A 23298-nucleotide genomic window follows, 5' to 3' on the forward strand; every position below is an offset into this window, starting at 1 on the left:
TGACCAGCACAGTTGCAACCTGCTGAAATCTTCCCATTTTAATATATTGACTAAAGGGAAATATCACATAAATGCTAATAAGCAACAACAGCAAGAGGTATTTTAGAGGAACTTAAATTATTCTGGAAGCCTGGGACCTAAGATCCATAACAGCCTATATCATCCGTTGTTTTTAATTATGTCTTTTAAGAAAGCTCCCCTGCTGTGTTTCTGAAATACTAAATGGCCTCCACAGCTACTTGGCATAACTCATTCTAATTCATGATTACAAGATGGTATTTTCAGACTATTCCCTCTTTCCCAGCAACTACTTAAATGGAAGAAAAAAAAAAAATCATTTTGTCTTAATTCCTATTTAAGCCTTCCATTTGAGGCACGAAATTTGAAATGCAGTAAATGCCAAGTCAGAGTACATAACATTTACACTATGTTTCTGCAGAATTCCTATATAAAAGATATTTTTAAAAGTTAAGCATGCTGATTTTAATATTTACTTGTTAGGAAGAAAATTGCATTGTAAGTTTTACTTTTAAGCAGGATAATGTGAATGGAATAAGATTTGGTTCCAATTTTTATTCTTCTGTACAGGATACAGAATTTTAAGATTACAACCACGTATGTTAAAAGTAAAACATGCTCAAAAGTAAAAGTCTGCTCAATACAGCAGACATCGCATTTTCTAACTGCACTTCTGCTTTCTAATGCTAAAAATTGATACGTGTATTTATCCTATAAGCTGTGCCTTAAACTATTACTTCTAAGAAGGTTATGCCCTTAAGGTTCAAACAAAACACACTGGAAGTCACACTCAAAGGAATTAAGATTCGACCACTTTGTATGACCTGTCCTCTACAGGGTTACTCCCATAAACACCGATAGCCTTTTTCTTTCTTTACTCTCTTCTTATTCCCAAAATGATACAGAGTCTTTTTAAAGAATATTGCCATTAAGAATTGTATCATTTGCATAGGAGAATTACCATTGTTATCTCCCTGAGAAAAGAAGAGCAAGGTAATGGAAAGGGAAGGGAATAACTGAACGCTTGGGGTCATAAGGACTAAGCCTTAAACAAAGACAGAATACAGAGTATTCATGAATTTGCAACTAGTCAAAACGTGCCAAGAACTGTGTTTCCTCTCTGTAAGCTCTTTTGTGCTGCATGTAAGCAAAAGTCAAGCTAACCCCAAAAGAAGCAGTATCTGATTTTCTGGACAGTTTCTCTGATAGGATGTAGCTTGGGCTCTGTTTATCTGGGATAATGCTTGACAGCTGCATCCCCCAAGCACATGCTCCGATACAACGTCCCAAGATGGGTGAAGCATGTATAACAAAATGAAACTTAAAGCAAGACAGCCGAGCCTGACTAAATCCCTGTTTCATCGAGTCCTTTCTTGACTGAAAGACGTGGGGACTGTCTCTTGGTATCTTACAGAGAAACCACCAGGTCTAGAGGGGAAATATAGTGTCATTCTTTGCCTTTTTCTTTTTTTTTTTTTTAACATTGATTTTGAACAGCACATTAGAAAGAAGGATGACAGAATCAATAGAATTTAAGATGCTCTTGTAATCTGGGTTTAACATCATAGTAACACCTCTAATCAAAGCCAGGGAACCCTTTGTGGCATTTTGACATCTACATCTATCATGTGGATATAGCTTTTATTGAGCTGAATTAACAACTTGAGTCAAATAATTAAAATCTAGCTGCCCAAAATGTCAGAGTAAAAGTAGTTTAACACTTCATCATTCTTGTAAAAGTGTAATTTTAATCTGTGCATTATGCCAGCTGTTTTGTGAATTTACAATAGAAGTAATCAAGCAGTAGAACAGAAAAAGAAATTGTAAAATAGCAAAAGAAATAACATTACAGTAGCCTGGCACATGTTGAAATTAGCACCGATTTTACTCCATGGAAATTAAATCCACCTATAAAAACTGATAATACCTTAAAACTATAAGCAAGGGAATACTTACAACATCAAATCCAACCTGGGTTCTATTTTTCTCCTTAAATAAAAAGGGCCATAAAAGTCTCTCATTTCCTCCCAAAAGTGGGAGTAAAAAAATATCATGGGCTCTATCCTTCAATTTGTCTTCTCATATCCTGTTGCACTGGGAAAATCTGATTGTCCAACTACAAACCAAGCTTTAAAAGACCAAGGCTGTCTTTTCAAATGGCATAAATTAGCATCACCACGTGCACACACACAAAAAAAAGGGGTGTGTGTGTGTGTGTGTGTGTGTGAAAAATAGTTTGGCTTTCATCTTTGCTGCTCCTCCCTTGTTTTGGCTAGGTGTTTTGTGGTGTGGTTTTTGTTGGGTTTTTTTTTTTACAGTGCGAGTGGATCACCCATGCTGCATAACTGATCAGGGTTCAGACCACATTTCTGTAGGGAGGGGCAAACTGAAGTTGGAAACAGGTCCCAGGGGTGGGGGAGAAGGGTAGGATGCTTTTTTAAGTGGTCACGCTGGCTTATTTTAATTGCAAATGAGTATAATCTCAGTTTTCTTTTACTCTCAGCAGTTGAAGGATTTGTTAATTTAATTAATAATAATTGAAATATAAGACAAGCCAACAAGTATTGATAATTTTCCATAATAAACATTCCTTTGCCTTTCCCTTCTATTATTATTGGTACCGGTGTACAAGACCATTTACACTAACAGATACGACCTTTTCAAAACGAAGGAGTAAGTGTGAGAAAGGGGAAGGAAAGGAGATGAAAGATGATGCCGGTGCTGCAGTCATTTTATGTTAAAGGCTCTGCTTATATGCGTAATTCATACCGCTGAAGTCAGAATAATTTGAGAGCTGAGTTTTCAACAGCCTGTGTAAATGGTGTGTTTTGTTTCAGGAAATGTTGTCTTCACTGAAATGCTGGAACCGTGTATGTAATTGTGTCAAAATACAAATCACAATTTTTAAAAAACTTCGATGCCTTAATTTTAAAAATAAACTATATCTAAGTGAAGATTTTTTTTTTTATTACCTTGCTGCCATTATTTTGCATTTTACTGATACATATCTTTATTTCAGCCATGTTCTCTCCCTATTAACTGCATTAACAATGTTAACGGGAGAACCACACTTTCCATACAGATGAAAAAAACTTCATAGTCATGTCTTCCATATTTTTTTTCTTTTTTTGCTTCTCTTATGGTTTAAAATGCAGACTAGGTATTTCAAATTATGAGACTTGTACCACAGCAGCGGAGAGCCTACAGCAAAACACTTCCAAAGGGCCAAGCACTGTCCCCAGATGCACAGCACGGCTTCCTATTTATTTCAGTGGGAGTCTTAAACAGGCAAAGAAGACAAAAAATAATAAGCACCTGGGGAAGAGATTAAGTTTAAGTAATAAGAAAAGAATATACCTAATCTTAAATACTTCTACTCATTGTGGGAAGGTGCTGACACACTTCTCACCCCTGCAAAGTGAAGAGTAATGAGACAACTTAATTCTTTCACATTTCAACAATGCTAGCTATGCCTAGAGACTGCAGTTAAAATTTCTGGCAAGAAATTTTCATTCCTGCGACTCAGATCCAAGTCCCAACAAGCACCTAGGCTGATAGATCTGAGATAACTCACAGATCGAGTTTCTATGTTAAATTAATACATCCCTCTACTACTCACTTTAGGCTGAGTAAGGTGAACTGAATTTCATTAAGAAAATCTGGAAAGTGCTGTTCGAATTGGCAAGGAAATAAGGAAGGATGGTGGGTGGCAGAGACTACCAGCTGAACACATCTGCAGCCTCAACTCCAAAGCTTTCTAGAAATCCGCAATCCTACTGGATGAAGGGGGAAAACAAAGATACAAGAACATGTGCTAAAGAATGCTCTCTTACCCAGACTGGCCACTAAACCAACAGTAACTTGAATGCCTTGATGCTTCTGGGAGATTAAGAATTGCCCCAAAGGGAAACACTGGAAAAGAAAGGGATTAACAAGAAGGGAGTTCTAAAAACTTTTTTTTTTTTTTTGTTTAATTGTAGGCAAGCCAGAAACAGAGAACAACAGCTGAAGGGGAAATTAGAAAGAAAATGAAACTCCTGCAGACGATAAGGAATTGAGAGGGTTCAGATCTCTCGTGAGATTACCATGGCTAACAAGCCAATTCAGAGAGATGCAAGATACATGTTACCATTTCTAACCCCTTAAAGCATCAACAAGTCTGACAATGTAGAAAATAAACATTACAGGCAAATATTTTACTTGTAGTGCTAATTCAGCTGTTTTTACTCTTTCTTTAAAAGTACACCCTGTTCACATGGCTAAATGTTTTTGTTTGACGTTTTTTAGCATTGATGCCACTCAAGCACATCACTGTGAAGAAACCTGAAGAGGGGACTACAAGCTTTTGTCCCTTAGACACCTTACAAAAATTCTCAACTTCACAAAAATTAACTAGAAAATCTGTGCAATATTTGGTTTTTATTATTTCTGTGTTCCATGTGAGGAACTGTGTATTACTCGTTACAGATGTCTCTCGGGCACAATTATTTGGATTGAGAGGTTGCAGGTTTTCCTGCATAAGAAGTATTTTCTTCCTCCTGCCCTGCAGGAGCATCTTGCCTTGCTGCTATCTGCCTCTCACCACATGGAATACCTTGCTGCCTGCGGGGCATCAGCCAGGGCAGCATCTTCCTCCTGCCTGACACTCACAATACCCACTTGCCAGGTTGATGCTAAAATCTTAGCAGGAAATACATCCCACTGCTGCTGGCCCTGGATTCTCCCTGTACATGTTGGGTAGATAAACATTTTAAAAAATTGAGAAGTGTAAAAGGGTTGCATTCTTGATTACAAAACTGGGAAGAGTTAAGAAAGAAATGTAAAATATGAAAGCAAAATTGTAGAGCTTGCTTCCCAAGTAAATCCTTCCTAGCTCTTGCACTGTCTTGGTTCACTTGGCAGGTTTTCGAGCTCCTCCTGTACCCATAGCTAACTCGCTTCAGAGAGTTACTCGCAGCTACATTTCTTCTGTTCCTTTGTTAAAGATGGAGTCCCCCCAGGGCTGCTCACAGCACTTGCTAAGGGCTACCTTCCTCTCCCCTCGATCAAAGTGGAATATCTTAGTCTCCTATCAGGCATCACTGCCTTCCACAATTTCCAGCGTTAGTCATATCAAATATGGCTGTGGAGATTTTTATTTTTCTCTCCTGCTTTCCTGAGTAAAAAATTATTTTTAAAAAATGCAATTAAGTAGGACACAACTCTCCTTGCACTAGGGAATCAGATTTCATTCAAATGAGATTCAAGATCTACTGTAGTGTACAACTCCAGATTATAAATATTATATATTTAGAAGTATTCAGCATATACATGGCTTACTTATTACCTAATGCCTCTTTTTAGTTTTTTATGGCAGTCACATGCAACATATGAATAATGTGGCTAGCATCTAGAATGCCTTTTCCAGATTACTGTCCTTTACTGTTTTGTGTATCAGTTTGGGAGTCTTGTCACTACAAAATGCAGTTCCCTCCAGCTGAATCTTAAGCAAAACCACCAAACATAACAAATCTGTATTTCTGTTACTGTTGTAACATACAATTTTTTTGTTCAGATCCTTATTCATTAAGCTCCAGTAACAGAAAATATGCTGTGTTGAGGTGAAAAAATACAGTTTATGTTTCTTAAAATTACAGCAAGATTTTCTTTTTTAATTGTTTTAAATATTTCCTGTATATAAAAAATGCCATGCCTTGGCACCAAGAGCTTGCCATACAAATAATCAAATAATGAGAAGATACTTGAGAATAGTGACATTCAACTGCCCAATTAAATACTTTTTGGTTATTGACATAATAAAGGATATTATATGTTGACCACAGGAAATATGGGTATGATGAAAACAATGGAAGAGTCTGTTTCTATAGCTTAACCTTTATCTCCCCATATGCGTATGTATTTATGTACGATCTGCAAAACCAGTGTGTGAATATTCTAAAGCTGATCCGAAAGAAACATGCATTCCAGCAAAAAAGCTGGTAAATAAATAAAACTGTCCTTCAAATAATCATTATATTGCAGTTACACCACACAACACAGTATGGTATTAAAGACCAATAGCAAATCTAAATTACAGGATATAGAAATTGAATTTGCTTAACATGATACACTGAAGTTTTATTTGAACATTTTCATCTTTTTAAGAATTAGTGTTTAACACAGGAGGTCATAAATGTTACTCTTAAAATCACTCAATTCTTTTCCAGGATAAAATATTTCACTACTAATATTTCCCGTTTGTTTCATTTAGAGGCACATTTTTCAATTACGAGCTTTGGAAATGAGAAAAAAAAAAAATCACGTTTTTGTGAAAGTGTCTAGTTTTCTCTGAATCCCGTTTGTTTCTACATGATCAATCCCAGTTGAGCTCATAAATCTCACTGTAAAACTTATGAAACAGCTACAACAAATACCAGAAAGACAAGAAATGGCTGATCTGACTTTCTGCTCAGGCTATCGCAGGATGAACAGATCAGTTTCCCAGATGTCTATTCATGCCTGGGATGGGGAAACCATTATAATGAAAATCAGAGTTAAAAGGTCTGGGGCCTTACCTGGCCTGGAGGTATCCTCTGAAAAATCCTGTTTTTCCTGGTCTAGGAGTCACCTAAAGAAGTGACCCCTTGAACAAGGTGAGTTATTCAGAGGCCTGAAATAAATTCCTAGACGTGAGATGGTATTTGGTCTTTGCTATTTACCCATTTCCCTCGGATTAATGTACTTCAGCAGCAACAGGAGGTGGAAAATGCCACTGTCATAGTCTCCCATGACTAGATTTTAGGCATCTAAGATGCAGATACAATGCCTAATGGCATCCATAAACATACTTTTCATAGCACCTACAAACCTACAGCGTGCACCTACAATGAAGCAGGTGCCTCCATCTCTAAGCACATCAGCACTTTTAAAAATACCGGCTCTTGGGACAGAAAACTGAAGTTTCATAGAAACTAGGATGTTAACTGAGGTTTCAGAGCTAATTAGATCCATCATAAACCTGCACCAGCACAGAGAGCCCTGTGTTCTCTTCCATGTCCCCATCAACACCCAGCCCTTTGTGCCACCCGCCCAGGGCTGGGAAACGATGGGAGCCAGCACCATGATGGGGCCAAGCCCCAGCTCCTGCGGCAGGGGGCCACTGGGAAGAGGGGAAACCCACAGTCGTGGCTGGGGTGGAGGAGGAGCACCCCCCATTCAGACCTCTGCCAGGACTAAATTCACCGAGAAATGGGGATACCCATTCTGAATCCCCAAAGCCCATGAAGCAAAGTGACCAGTGCTGCTGTTGCATTTCAAGTAAGCTCCAGTCTTCACGAATTAGCCAGACAATTCTACCTCCAGAATCAGATTAAGATTTCAATTACAGTTAATTGATTGAAAAAATTCTTTGAGAAGTTAATTGTTCTCTGAGTTTGCTGAATTGCTGCCTACAAACTCAGAGACAGAAAACAATACAGATTAAGCACATGGAGAAAGTTTAAATTAATTTTAGTGAGCTGGATCCAATTATCATGAATATTTATTTTACTTTAGATTGGCACTAACAGAAACATGCATTGCCAATAGTTTAGATATGCAAAGAGAAGAAAAAGATCTAAACCATTACATCAAAACCCACACAATGATTTTTAAGGGAGTCTGATTTGCATAGAGTAACTGCATGCTCAGTATTATTCCAGACTCATTCCTTTTAGGACTACAGATTCAGTTTCCCACCTGTAAGATGCAAAAAGATATATGTAGATATATATATGTATAACTATCCTTTTGGTACCTGCTGAGTTTTTAGTCAAAACTGTTCATCTACAAATGTATATTTAATGCAATGGATGCCAGAAGAAACGACTCTAAGTGAATGAATTTATTTTTAAAATAATGTTTCCTCTAGCATCCTTAGTTTGAGAGGAAAGGACCTGTGAATGCTCATCAGGGTTCCAGTGTTTACTCCCTCTGTATTTTAGGGCAAGTAATTTGACCTTTCGTGCTATGATTTATTCATTTATAGAACGAAGAAACGTTACCACAACAGCACTAGAAGTTAACTGTTCATAAAATGTTCTGAGGACACCATGCAGTGGAGAGTTGTCCTACACTGTACTGCACACCTTCTCAAGCTACTTTTTTTTTCTTTTTAAAATTTTATGTCATTTTTATTTATTTTTTTTCTTTTAATTAGAAAACTTAAGTGGAACCAGTTTGCTATTGCAAGACCAGGCTTTAGCAGGGGGGAGATAAAAACTCAATGGATGCACTTAAGATGTTCTCTTCTATCAACATTACTTTTTCTTCCCCAGAAATGTATGCAGGAGACGGAGAAGCGGGGAAGAGGAGTACCAGCTAATGGGTTGGTGGTGGTTCAAAGTGAGAACGCATGGACAGGTTTCTGAGCTTGGAGTTTCCGTGCTGCTCAGCTGGCTCCATGGGGTCAGGCCCCCGGCACAGCTAACTTCATCCCGCAGCAAACCACCTATGCTCAGCCCCCAACGCCCCTCCAAGGTCAGCGCCAGGACCTGCGCAAGAGTAGCAGGGGGTGCACAAAGCCCAGGCAAGAGTGAAAGGTAAAGATGATTAATTTAGCGTAATCTGTGCATGACTTAAATGTGACCTAATCTAAATAAAGGCAGATCAAAACTCATCCTTTTATGAGGAAGCATTTCTCAGTTAAGTGAGAGTTCTTATCCAGTGTTGTATTTTTTAAGGTTTTTAAAGCACGTAATTCTCCCTGAGTAAAACAGAAGTTAGTCACCTAACATTCAGAAATACACCCCTAATTGTCAGCCTTGCCTCATGTATTAACTAGAGTTATTACCTTGATCAGTTTTACTCCTACTCAAAGTGATAATGAAATGGCAATTTTTTCTAGCTGTTGAAATACAACCTCCTTGTTTTCTTGCAGTAACTCTGCAAACCAAATAGGTTACAGAAGAAATGAGAGGAAGACAGAGATATGCATGGATTTCTTTTCACAGAACCATATGAGAATTAACCTTGGAAACAACCTGAGATCCTCTAAAATAGGCTTTGGGGTCAATACTGGTCTTTTTTGAATACACTTAAGACCATTATTTTTAAACACAAATGATCATACAGCAGCATGAGCTCAACATGAATGCATCAAGAGATGGTAGGAGTCATTTTCAAGCTAGTTAAAAAATCCTGTTGATTTCCTAGATTCTGTAATTATCAATCACTATGTATTAAAATATTTACAATAACTGTTCATAACTGGTTTTAAAGAGTGCATCATTAGTAACTAAATTTTCTTCATCAGGATTCCAAACTCTGGTCTGAGTTTTTCAATTCAAAATAAAGATATTGTCATCCATCAGGCTTTTCTTTTTTTTTTTTTTTTTTCCGTTGAGTTGTTTTTTGGTGGGGTTTCTTCCTTTGTTTTGTTTGGCTTTTTTTTTTTTTTTCTTAATTAACAAGTTGCTATGTAACAACTCCTGAGCGCTAGTAAATATTAACTTGCAAACTAGAAGCAAGAAATAAAACAAGCATGAAGGTGCAACTACTAATAAAATTGTCTTGGACATACATATATAACTGAGATGCTAAAGTGAACATCATGAATTTTGGACTGTATAGAATGCCTGAAAATGAAAACTGTAACTCATATGAGAAGTGTGGAAAAATGCAAGGAGAAATCATAAAGAAACAGATGTTGCGCTTACTCATCGTAAGGAATGTATCTATTCTATAAACAGCATTAAAGAAACCTAAAAGGGCAACTGGATGACATCAACACTTCTGAAGTTTCTTTAGATTCATTTTAATAAGTATCAGGTAAAGGGAGGCATAATTTAGCTGTCTGAATTACTGGATTACGAATTAAAAGGCTCCTTTTACCATTCCGTACTCAAACCACATTCATATTAAGCATAAGACTGTAATATGAATTCTTAAAGAATGAGAAAATATTATCAGTTCTGCAAGTGATTAAGTCTAGCCCAAAAAGAACATGTAAGGCAAATGCTTTGGAAAGCCTGCCTTTTTGTATAAATGACAGATCAAAGCGGTATTAGTAAAATTATATAATCCTGTTAAACTGGATCCTGGAAAAGGAGTACTGAAAGGCAATTTAGACTCTACCACTTCCTTAAACCACCACATTCTATTTATTCTAACTTGCAGGTCCTTGCAAAACTCTTACTGGTGCATATGTACTTTCTGCTGAAATCACAAGATAGGACAATCAGGATTGTTATCAAAAATACTCCAACATAACAAACACATGCAAACATTTTTCTTGGACTGAGGGATAGCAGTCTTCTGCTTTTCACAGTGATAAATTTTATAAAGACAGAAATTCTCTCAAATTTGTCTTCTGTTCTTCATTGAAGACTGTTAAAAAAAACCCCAAACATACACAGATGGATGGAGATGTCTTACATGTTCCACACGCTGTACTGTCACCACGGGACCACCTGCAATCCTGCACTGTCCAGATAGGTGTTCTCAAAAACACCTGGGTAAGCTGTTTGCCCAAGAACTGTGTACTGGAGATAAGAGGTAATTAGCAAATGAAAACTATTCCTAGCACTCCTCCTTCAACATTAAGTGCAGAGCTGCAGCAGCAAGCTGGCACCTGGTAGAGGGAAATGCTAGATGCGATCATTTCAATTTACACATTCAGCACTACAGCCCATATGCTTGTCAATGTGAAAGTCTCAGTGATAACAGAGATACCCGAAGAAAATGCTCTGTTGAAATGCTGACATGAAGTTTTTATGTATGAAGCAGACCCTCTCCTCTGGACCATCTGTAACTTCTTCCTTTTCTCATGGGGCATGTGTTGGCCATAAAATCTTTTCATTAAAAATAAAAATGAAGTTTGACTTTAAAGAGAAAATTACAAGCCCTTAAACATCCATAAACCAAGTTTATATACACAAGTATCATTCATATAAACACGCTACTTGCTCAGCAAGAAGAAAAATCTGCTGAGCAGGAAAAGTTTGCTGCAATTTGATATAGCAAAATTTTTATCTGTGCTGCAAAATTAAAGAAAAGTATCTGGCACTATGACTTGTATCACTATGTAAGTTAACCAAACCAGCAAAACATGACTGTTTTCGTCTCCTGACTCTGATACATTTTTCCATGCCTGTATTCTGCGCACATCTTAAAACTCACAGGTGTTTTTCCAGTGATTTCATAACCAGAAATTCTTTAAGTACAACAAAAGTAGGAAGCCTACTTCTGTGTGAGAAGTGACGAATTTGCTGAATTATGCGTCCAAGGCTAAGGCAGACAATGCAGAGAAGCTGAATGATTTCCTCTGCACAGCTGAGGTTTGTGAGGTGGCGTAGATTATCAGAAAAGGATGATGGAGAGAATGGAGGGAGAGAAACAGGATGACAAATTTTACAAGGACAAGGTGTTACTCAACATACTCCTTAGATTATCCAGAAATAGGGTGAGAAGAGAGAGATGGTGACATCTGCGCCACAATAATGTCTTTAAAAAAGTCTACAAACAACAAGGAGATTCATGACCACAGTAATGCACTCCAAAACCTAAAGATATAACTTAGGATACTAAAGAGGTATTTAATTAAGCAATGAGTTGGAATAAATCTACTGGGACTCAATGACAATGGATAATTAAGAAATGTCCACTGCAAACAGGCTACTTTGTGCATTTCAGTATTTTGGCACCTTCCTCTGAAGCTTCAAATACCGAGCACCAGGAAAAGCAAAAAAATCTCAACTAGAAGGACCAAGACTCAATGAGGCAATTTACAGTTCCGGTAAAAGTGTACGCAATCTTAAAATCCCTAAAGCACCTTTGAAAGGACTAGCTCATCTGGGAAATGAGTCCTTTGGAAAAATTTGTTTCCGTCTTCAGGGCAAAAATCAGATGCAACTCTGACAACTACCCAACCACACCCTTATAAAGCTACAAAGACAGTCTTCATATTTGCACTTTTAAACACTTGCATACAATTTGGGATACCCTTCACCATCTTCATAACTAAATAAAGGAGATCCAGGCTCTAGATACTCTGACTTCAGATGCCAAGAGTTCCACAGAGTACCATTAATCATGTTAAGAGTCAAACTGGTACTAGATTATAACAAAAAATGACACATTTTAGACCTGCTTTCCCTCCTGAAAACAAAATGCCCATTCATCTGGCACAGTGGTTTCCCAAGCTCCAGTGGACGCACAGATCTCGCTTTTTTTTTTTTTTCCACCTATTTAAGGCTGGATCACTCTGACAGCTCTACCATGACCTACACCTCTCCCACTTGTCCAATGTCCAGGTGACATGGTTCAGGGAGGTGACTGGGGGAAACATCTTCCTAAAAGAAAGACCACCTGTCTCCTGCCAGTCCTTCTCCATGTACCAGTCCACCACAGGGCCACCACACGGGTGTCAGAGTCACCACAAGGGAGCTGATGGGGTGAGAGAGCAGGACTCAACACTCCCCACCACTACTGGATGAAAACACTGTAGCTTGATGTTATCTGGCTCACCCTACTGATATGCACGTACCCAGGAGAGCAGCTGTGCCCAACCTCCGTGACGCCTGCTCCCAGGGCAGGCGCAGATGTTCTCCTGCCCAGCTGCAGGGAGGGCACCCACAGCCTTGCCCTTGACCGTCTTCCAAAGGCACACTGCCTACTGCAAACATCTTCTGATAATTAAATCTTAATTCTTTCACTTTGGAAAGCAAACACCTGACATGAAGAAACTGTGCACATCTCCACATGCTCCAGAGACTTTCCTAAATAACTTGTCAGCAGTACTAATTGAAAGTGCGTAGTGTTAATATGTTAACAGCAGACATATGATCAAAAAAAGTATTTTCCACAGAAAATTGGAATTTGTCGGGGGGAAGGGAAGAGATGCATGTGGATCTAGTACTGTGTAAATTTATTATTAAAGTATTTATTGGTGATCTAATTTAGAAATTACTGTTATGCGTTCTAACCATATGCTTCGTAGGTGTTTTTTTTTCCTCCCTTAAACACAGCATCAAAGCCTTACATTGACCTCATTAGAGCTACTTCAAGTTCTCATCTCCTAAACACAACATACACAGAAAACAACTGTAGTGCTTCTCTTAAAGTCTCTGACTATAAGGTCTAGGTGTATATTCAAATGACACAAGCACATGTGACAGCTCTAAAAACAGACTTAGCAGTTTAAGTTGCAGACATGCTATTCTGTTGTCTGTTCTCCTGAGTCAGCAAAATAAGCATTCCTGTAACCTTCAATACTCCCGTTGAGGAAACCAAAAAAGGTGAGCGTGAAAAACTCAAACAAAAACAAAAATAAGCATTCTAAGTCCAGGGATATTAGTCTGCAATGATCAAAAGGAGACACCTATCTATGCTGCAAATGTAATTTAGGAGTCATGACTTTATAAATGTTCAAAGAATAAAAATGAATTTTTAGATGAGCATATATGTACACACTGTTAAATATATATATATATATATTTAAATACCTGGTTTTTAAGCTCAAACTATGCAGGTAATTTGTGCAAAAATTAATTCCCAATGAAGGGTATACATTTGTGCGGGTAATACAAATGGAAATTGATTCCAGGGTCTTTTATTCCAATACCTCCTTCACCTCCAATTCCCTCAGGTTATCTAAGGATGTAGCCTAATTGAGAACTATTTTCATGGAACAGCAATTTTAAATAAATGGCATACTGGGGATGAGAGCTATGTTTTCATGTCTAAAACATGAAATACGTGCAGTAAGTATGATGTGTTTTGACTATTTAAATGGTTAACTGGCATTAGTAAATAAATATATAAAAAACTCAATCTTTTTAACAATTAAATTTTTAGATAACAAGCTTCCAGGAAAAGTCACCTCATGAAGACCAAACTGAGGCACCACAAAAATGTGAACTGCCTTTTTATTGGTAGTTCTGTTGTTAATGCTCATGAGAATCACTTGCTTGTGAGCAGTTAACTAACAACACGTTACCAAGATATAAACTTCCATAAAAATTACCAAAATCTTAAATAATGAGCTTTCCTCATGTTATTTCTTCATAGTGTCATTGGAAACAATTCATTGGGCCTTATCAGACAAGAGTTCCCATTTTCTATCATTCCATTTTAACCTGCCTAATCAGTTGAACAAAAGTACTTTATGTAAAATGATTCCTTTAGTTGCCTTAGCTACAAATCCCTGCAGTATTGTATAATTGAAATCTACTCACGTAAGTTAGGAATAATTAGGACCCCAAATTAAGCCAAACACAAAGTTAATTCAAATAGTCAGCTGCTGTCATTTAAATGGTTACAGAGTTTTATTGTTGCTTAACATCTTTGAATGCTTTTAAATGCACCTTCTTTTTTTTTTTTTTCCTGCCCCCCTCCCCACCATGTTACAATCTGATCCCTTATTCCAAATGGAAATAGGACCAAGAGAACAAATTTTGGTCAGCCCGCAATCATTCGTACCTTGATCAAAGATTTCCTTCAGTGAAGTTTTCCCTTTTATTGCCACTAGATTTTTTTAATTTTTTTTTTTTTAAATCAGCCAAATAAAAAAATGAATTAAAAATAATGGAAACAGATGAGGTTTTGAGGTAAATAAAGTTAGAATCCTTGAGTCTGCTGCAAATTACATTACCACAAGAAATTTTTAATAGCAAATATTCAGAAAGTGTCTCTTCATTCTTCAAAAAACCTTTTGTAAAAAGAAGGCAACGTAAAAATGCTGTTAAAATGGATCCCTAACAAATCCAAGACCTAGAAATAATGCATCAAAAAGGCGAGGTTACATATTATAATGAGTCGTTGCAAGGATTGAGTTAGGACTCTGCTGATTTAACAGAGTGAAATACAAAATAACTTATACAGCAAATTAATTGTTATACTGTTATATATAATACATATAACAAAATAATTTTATATTACAAGATTACAGTGTAACCGGTAAAGAAAACCACTGGTGGTTAGATGCATTTCTCGACCCTTTTCCTGTCGCCACTTAGTTTCGATGCAGAAAAAACCACTGTATATTATAAATCCGTCAAGACAGTTTACATATGGATGACTTCCAGACTTTTGTATTCTGAATATTTTCAAAATGTATTTGCACAGCATGCTTTTTATATATATGAAGAGAAAGATATAGATATATCTACACCAGCATAAAGATATACAAGATTTAAATTTTTTGAGTACTGAGCAGGATTTGAATTGAAGACCTAAACCAAACAGTTTATGCATGATATGCTATGCTGATATATTTAATTTTTTTCCAGCTGGTACATTAATACATGAAGTGATGTTTTGTGGACTCTATCCATCTTTATGGGTAATAATCCACATCACAAACCACCCGTTTGCCCTCTAGTACTTTCCATGCTTCACTCTTCACGCATGCCAGCTTCATCTGTTGCAAATTAAATGATGCAAAAGCATAAGCAGCAAACTGTTTGGTTTTGTTTACTAAAAGCACATTTATCTTAAGCCACTAAAAAGCATGATCAGTTCTAAGCCAGAAACCCACGTTTTTCCAATAGACTTTCAATGGTAAATGTTAACAATGGTGCAGAATAAATCAGAACTTTATTCTTAAAGTAATATTCTGTAATTAAAAAAAAAAAAATAAAAAATTAGAACCATTAAAGGCAATCCACAAGCCTAAGTTACAGAAAAGAACTGGGGCAGCTCAATGGGGAGAAATAGGAAAATTAATGTGAAAGAGTGTGGAGAGTAGATCAAGTCATACACATAGTCAAACAGGATCAGTGGTGAACAGGCAAATCCAACTGAAGCTCGCTAGAAGAATGGTTAAAACAGAAATGATACAAAATAGCACTGAAATATTTAAAAAGCAAAACAATTCTCATTGCTTTTCCCACTAAAAACGCAGCAGATAGGAGAATCTGCTTTCAGCATCAACTTCCTCAGATTTCCTAAATGAACTACTGAACTCAAATTTAACAGGAAAATTGCTCAAACAGCACCTTGCATTAATTGTACTCTCTGCTGGAAGAGAACAAAACTACCTAACTCCTGAGAGAGACATCAAAATCCCTGACAGGGGAGAACACAAAAGCCAGCTCTCTTTCCATCGTCAAGATCCCTCATAAAACTCGCCAAGTGCTATATCCAACGACTGAAAGTTATGTGGTTCCCCTGGGTTTCTCACATGTATGTGTTGCTCAGGCAACGGATGAAAAAAAAAAAAATTCATTATGCTTCCCAACTAGTCTCCCCTACACACATTTTATACACTGAGAAAACATCAGTGATTATTATACTACTATAAATTGCAAAAACAAAAAGAATGAAATATTCCCAAACACCTGGACTGGCCCAAGCTCAGGAGGAAGGACGAGGGAACGTCCCCTACCACCGCCAACACACTCATGTACGTTTACACGAGTTGCCCTAATGTCACTGGAACATGGATGAATCATCTCCCTCATCGAAAGAAGGGCCTACCAACTGAGCTAATATTCATGCAACCCTATTTCTTTACACTTCAAAAGAAAGTTAGGAGACAGAGATTACAGAAACACAAAGAGCTTTAGCGCAATTGGGTTTTGAAAGCCAGCAGAGTAGTTCAAGACTCTTTCTGGAAGGGCAGGAATTTGGGACACTTTCAAGCAAAAGGATTTTTTTCAGCTCCTATCTATCAGAAAAAACTACATATTCAATTTATCATATGAAGTCTTTGGATTTGAGGTGTAGCTTATTTACAGAATCACCCATGCAAAATTTATCCTGTGTTAAAAATGTAAAAAATATAGTAATCCTGAAAAAAAAGTGGAAGATGACTGGCAACATTCATGTTTCTCATTCGAAATGTCAATCCAAACAAATCATCAATGGATAAACTAGTACTATCTATAGAAATGTAAAGCTGGAGCCAATCCAGTTTTGACAATACAAAATTTTATCAAATTTTAAGTGATTGGAAATAGAAAACCTGCAGAGAGTTTCTACCAACACAGGCACATAGTTAGTACCGTGTAAAACTGAAAGTACTACAAAATTATTCATGAACCTCTACTACATATGTGTGTATTTTATTTCCTTATCTTCCTTTCTTCTAATTTTATACTTAGTGTATAATACAATGAAGTGCTATTTTAGAGCCCTATTAGCCAAGTACAAAGTCATATCATAAACGACAAAAAAATAATCAGAGAGAACAACTATAAATATTCTTCTAACCAATCAATGTTGATGAGTAAATATGATACTAATTAACCACTGTAAAAGGACAGTCAATTTTTAAGTGTCTCTTCCATGCAGGCTACTGCATAAGTATATACAACTGCATAACAATATGTTGGGAGCTCCTATACTATTAAGTGCATTTATGATGATAATATGGATGGACACCAAGTCAAGAACTTCTCCCTGTGAATGGGTTTCTCTCCTCTTCCTCACATAACACAACCTGGAGCATGATCACAAACACAGAAGCAGGCACATACATGAAACATATATTAGAGCTGTTTGCGTACGTCTTTTGCTGTTTGCTTTCGTCCTACGTACACTTGCTGCTATTAAGACATCCATACAACACACAATGAGCATAAAACGTATTACTTTTCTGTAATGTTTACTCACAGAAGTAGACCATGAGCATCAATGGATCTGCTTGTAAGTATAAAACCTATTATGTGTTTGCAGAACTTGGCAGAGAATATTAAATCTAATATCATTATACTTTATGATAATTTTCATAATCTGATCATAAGGACACTAAATGTAATAAGAAAGCCAGTGCTAATGCATTCACTGATATCAGATGCTTCAAGTATTTATACTTCTTTTACACTATGACCTAAAAGTACAATATAGAGAAAGACAATGTAGTTAAAGCTGTATAAAAACCTTCTTACTAAGACAAACAATATTGTTCCATTTGACATAAAACGGAAATGAAAATAATTAAATACTTTAAAAAATGAAACTGTTAACAAAAATAGATTGCATATATTTCCATATTTAGTAACAGAGTACTAATGAAGCCTATTCATTTTTTGAAAGACCTGTATGTCCAAATTCTGCTATTGTGTTCTTGGAAGAGTACCTTACCTTAATAAACTAACCTAAAATACACCCAGATTTATATTTAATAAAAGAAAAGCTCCTTAGGCAATGGTGTCAGTCCAGGTTAGCTGAAGGTTAAGTCAATCCCCTCTCGTTGCAGTGGCCAGCTGCATGGCTCGCCTCACCCACGGAGACCCACCAAGGTTACGGCAACGAAAGACGGCACACTGAAGTAATAGCTTAGAGGGCTCTGAAAATATAACATCTGCCCTTAGCATAACACACAGCGTTTCTAGTTTTACACGATACAGCGTTCTTTTCTTCTTCTGAGTACAGAGCTCAAGAAATGCAAAATCAATCATTCATACAAAATTCATAGCGGAGAATGTTTTTAAGTAACCGAGGAAGAAGACAGCATATCAAAACAGTAATACTATTATTCATCTCATAGTAATTATGCATTTATACTTTTTTCTTTGCTTAAATTATAAGACCCTTGCATTAACATTTCCTAGCAAATTCTCATATACTGTTAGTACAGTGTTTAAAATGGTTCTTCTACATTTTAAAATAGTGGTGGTTTTGTTTTGGTTTCAAAAATGTAATGTTATAGCATAGGATCCTGCAGACCTCACTGCTCAGGGAATATATGAAAGGATAGTCGCTGCCAGCACGTTAAAGAATCACGGGCTTTTCCAGGCAGTCTGTCAGTCTCTATTACCTGGAAATGCACTTGAAAAGTTTAACAGACATTCTTTTTTAAGAAAAAGTTTGGTCTCACTGTTTAGATCAATTTCCTTTTTAGAAGATATGTTAGGCATACACCTCTCTCAGAAAAGGAAAAAGAGATGTCCCAAGTAAGTATGCACTACAATATCCCAGTGAAAAATGCCATGCTCTTTCAGGAAAGCAAACAGGACTCAGTGCAGCGGTTGCTTTCTGCAGAAACCCAACTGCTCCCTTCACACAGATATTTTCTTCTGCATAATCTGCATTATCCAATTAAGAAAAAAACATTTGCTAAAGAATCATAAACACATTAGGTATACATGATAAAAATGAAGACAGTATTGGAAGGCTTATTAGAAAGACCATCCAAAGGGCAGGCAGTAACTGGCTGGCCTCAGTACGCTCAGTGTGCTTATGGACGCTTGCGACCTCTGCTAAACCAAGTAGTCGCCTACTAACTGTGTGCTTCACAGAGCTCTCACTGTGATAAATTCCCTGGCTAGAAATTAAATTAGTGCTCCTATTTGCTCTTGCGTGACTCTAATGGGTTTCACCCCTTGTAGAACTTATATCTGCTAATTAACAGAAGTTGATTTCTTCTCAAGTCCAAGGTACAAGATTTATTAAATTTACATCCTGGGCAAAATCCTACTAATACTTCCTACTAAATGTGTAGGAAAACCAGTGCGCTTCCACAGTTTGTTGAGTACCTGTGCCATACACCTTAGATACTCTTAAGTCTGAGTGACTTGACAGGAGGCTGAAGATCTGAAGCAATACACTAAAACAGTAAATACCTCTGCAGTGGCCCGATGCACGTTACTCGTATTTAGTATGTCTTTTCTTTAGCAAATGCACTAACGTTGGCTATGCACTTAAAACTGCTTCCAATTTAACACTCAGCTCCTTGGCTGGCATAAATGGAATTTACAGGAATTTATATTTCTCAGTGTAATGTTAATTAAAATGTACATTCAGAGGCAAAGACAGGCTGGATTTTTTTTAACATTAATGCCGTTTAGGAAAACTGAATTAAATAGATAATGGAAGCATGATGCTTCTTCCTTTGGACAAAGCACAGATAATAATTGATAATAAAATAAATTAAAATTATATTAAACGTTGATTAAAATAAAATGTAAGCAAAGAAAATTATTTCAGTGCTTCCCAAGCACTTGTGCTTCTCAAGCAGCAGAATAGAATAAAACTAAAAGGCATCTAAATCTAGTCAAAAAGGTGGACTTCATAAGCAATATAAAGCTTAAAATATCAAACCGTGTACAGTCCAAAAACCAATCTTAATCAGAATGTTTAGCTCTGACATATTTTTTTCATATGCATATTAGTGTATCTGCCCTAACTTGCTTGAAGAGAAACCAATAATATGTATAATAAGCTTTTTACTCTGCTTTGCTATGGAAACAAGACGTGTGATCTCACTCTGACTTTCTGCATTTTCTCAGATAATTTTTAACTTGTTGGATGATTTCACCTAATTAGGAAGGGAGAGAAAAAAAGAAAAAAGATAGAGGTGGTGTCAAAAGTAATTCCTTTCCTGCAGTTCGCAGGAAACAGGTAAGTAAAGAAGAGGGACTCAACTGCATGGGCCCAACAGGAGCACGAGCCCACTCCTGCGAGGCCAGAGAGCTGGGATGGCATGGGATGGGGCTGGACCCCGGGGCAGCCGCAGTGGGAGCTCCCGTCTCCCCCAGGCAATCAACCACAGTACGAGGCCAGGCTTCACACAGATACCTGCATAACTTCGATTCAAACTACTTTCCAAGGCAGTTCTTTCACTCCACCTTTTGTAATAAAATGGTAGTTTTAAAGACATACCTATAGTAGAATATGCTAGAAAAAGGGACAGAAAAATACCTTCCGAAATGACATTAATACTCAAGCTCATGAATTCAGCTTTTCCTGCCTCTCATCTCTTCCTTACTTAGGGCTGCAATGCTTTGCTGTTGATGGTAATAACAATGTTTTTCAAGCCTCTACACAACAATATTGACCTGTTGTTGATCAATGTACCAGCAGTGTATAATAACTCGGTGCGGTTTTCCCTCCAGCTGCCAGCACTCATCCATTCTAGGTTCATTTTACCTGAAGGAACAGACTGCTTCAAAAGCAACTGCACCTGGACTGCGCTAAGCAGGAAAAACAAACCAAAACCCAGTCCTTCTTAACTGAAGATATGATTCCTATTTGTACAGGCGACACTAAAATAAAATTGCAGCCTTCGTGTAACTGTGTCTACTTGCTAATTCCCTGGTGAGTTAAAGTAAAGGCACTGTGAGAGCAATGAAGTCTTCACCTTGATTGGAAAATGCTTCATTATGTGAACAAATGAGTCACTTGTCCACACCCAGGATCGTTTTTTCCTCTCTCTCTGTTTAACTGTACAGAAACATTAAAATATAACAGCAGGGAATTCAGCCAGGTTTCATCTCCCTCACCAACCACAACCACCTGCATATACACAAAAGATTTCTATAAAAAAGCCCTAAGTTCCAAAAGAGAGAATTAAAGATTTTCTTATTTCTAGCAAAAGTTAGATGCTCTTATTTTAACCTTTGTTCATGTTCATACTTCCAGGCATGAAGTGCTACTAAAGCACGTTATACTTGGCATCTCTTATTACTGAAGCAGAAGGCAATGTAATCTTGTGAGAAAGTGTAATAATGCGGTATTCATTTTGGTTCTGTGGCTGGAAGCCAACTCTATATTAATATTCATTTCCAGTATACAGAGCCACAATATTTCATTTATTTTAAGAATTTACAATTAATTTGGTATGATTCTGTTATCTGCTCCCAATTTCCTTCCCTGTTTCTTTTAGCTGAAAAAGCAGCTCTTGTATAGACTTTAAAAAAGTAAATTCACAACTGAAGCATCAAAAGATTGCTACTGGCTACTAAAAGCAAGAAAAACAGGGACAGAACGAAATGAACTTGAAATATTACAGATGACAATGAAAATTAGCTTTCTGCAAATGGCAAAAATTCAATCTGCAGAAGTTCTCAGTTGACTTTTTCCTTTCCAAACTCAGCAGATAAGCACTCTTCGCAGCTTTCTGTCTAGTGCTGTAACCAAACCAGAGAAAGTGGTTTGTCTGCTTTTCTTTCTGTTTTCAAATGTTTTCAACCACCACACAGCATTAAACTGCGAGTATGTGAATGTTTGTAAAATGTACTAGATACAGGTACTTGAAACAATTACAATAACAAATAAAATCCTTAGTATTTTAAAGCTTCAGAAAAAACATAGATGCCTCTACTTCCTACACCCTCGGTTTCAACTAGTGCAACCACTTTTGCAATGTAAGTGCATTTATAATTAACACAAGTTATTACCTAACCAGCCAGTCATAAGATCTGTAATTCTATTCTCCTAATATGCATTTACCTTCTTTACCTGTGAAAGAAGCTAAAATGTAGTTTACCTTCCAGCTGTTGGCACTTACTTTCCTATAAAAGTAAGATTCTACCCAAGTCTAGAGACTCAACAGACACCAAGAGAGCAGTCAGTACAGCAGCTACCAAATGAGACATCACATCAATGATGAAACCATCCAAGATCTGCAGAGTGTTGTAGGAAATGCCAGTTTTTTAATATATCCTGGCAATATTTAAGAAAGAGGGGAGCGAGGGGGAAATTGACTATATAAGCTATTTAAGTGAAATGAGACTTCCCCATGTTCAGAAACCTACATGAAGACTCCTAGTACATACTCCCTGATATATGTGTATGTTCACACATACATATGGATAACCTATCTTAGCTAAGCTTGTCTGTCAGTCCAACACAGGAGTCTTAGTCTAGAATCAACGCTTAGGAAATTATGCAGTGAACACGGAAGACTGCATACAATATTTACATTTTTAATATTGGGTTTTGCCTTTTTTGGGGACTAGATTCTTTTTGTTTGTATAGATTTGGGAAAGAAGAGCGGTGGAGGCAGAGCATCTTTCTTGAAGTATCTCTGAAAATTTAACCTTAAAATTCAAAGAATTTTGACAGGGTAAGTTATGTATCTGCTTTAAAAGATGGTGAGATCACGCCACAGATGCACCAAAAAAGCCTTATATATTACATATCGACTACTGAATAATGTAAGAAAGAACAGAGTTGCTACTTTATTGCTGATGAAAATACTGGTTTAGTAATCTAGTCAATCAAAATTCTTATACCCAGAAACTTCATAAACCATGTTTTCCTGATCATTCGTGTTTTGCTATTACTAATTAAAAGGGTCATGAGAACAGCTGGGGAGACAGGCTAACTGGATAAAATAGAGTTTATGAAGAAAAACAGATAAAGAATAGATGTTACAAATTTTTTAAAAAGGTTTTTCCTTCCTCATATCTCTAATATAAAAGCTATTCTAAACACCGCATTTTATAGCAGTGAAGTATTTTTCCCTCTTTTTTAAAAAAGCAAAAATATTTTTAGGTAGATGTTATTCCTGTATGCATTTTGAGATTTATTTCCTGAAATTTAACTTGCATCGTTCTAATCTTAATGAAGTGTTTGGCATTTTATTTTCAGCCAGGC

At 36.9% G+C, this 23298-nt stretch overlaps 1 protein-coding gene across 1 annotated transcript in view; it reads right to left on the reverse strand.

Annotated features, from left to right (window-relative positions):
- Positions 1 to 23298, reverse strand: part of ADGRL2 (adhesion G protein-coupled receptor L2) — a 127933-nt gene that overhangs the window by 104149 nt on the left and 486 nt on the right. The window lies entirely within an intron of this gene.

The sequence above is a fragment of the Numenius arquata genome, chromosome 8 (genome assembly GCF_964106895.1).
Source record: "Numenius arquata chromosome 8, bNumArq3.hap1.1, whole genome shotgun sequence".
NCBI classification, from domain to species: domain Eukaryota; kingdom Metazoa; phylum Chordata; class Aves; order Charadriiformes; family Scolopacidae; genus Numenius; species Numenius arquata.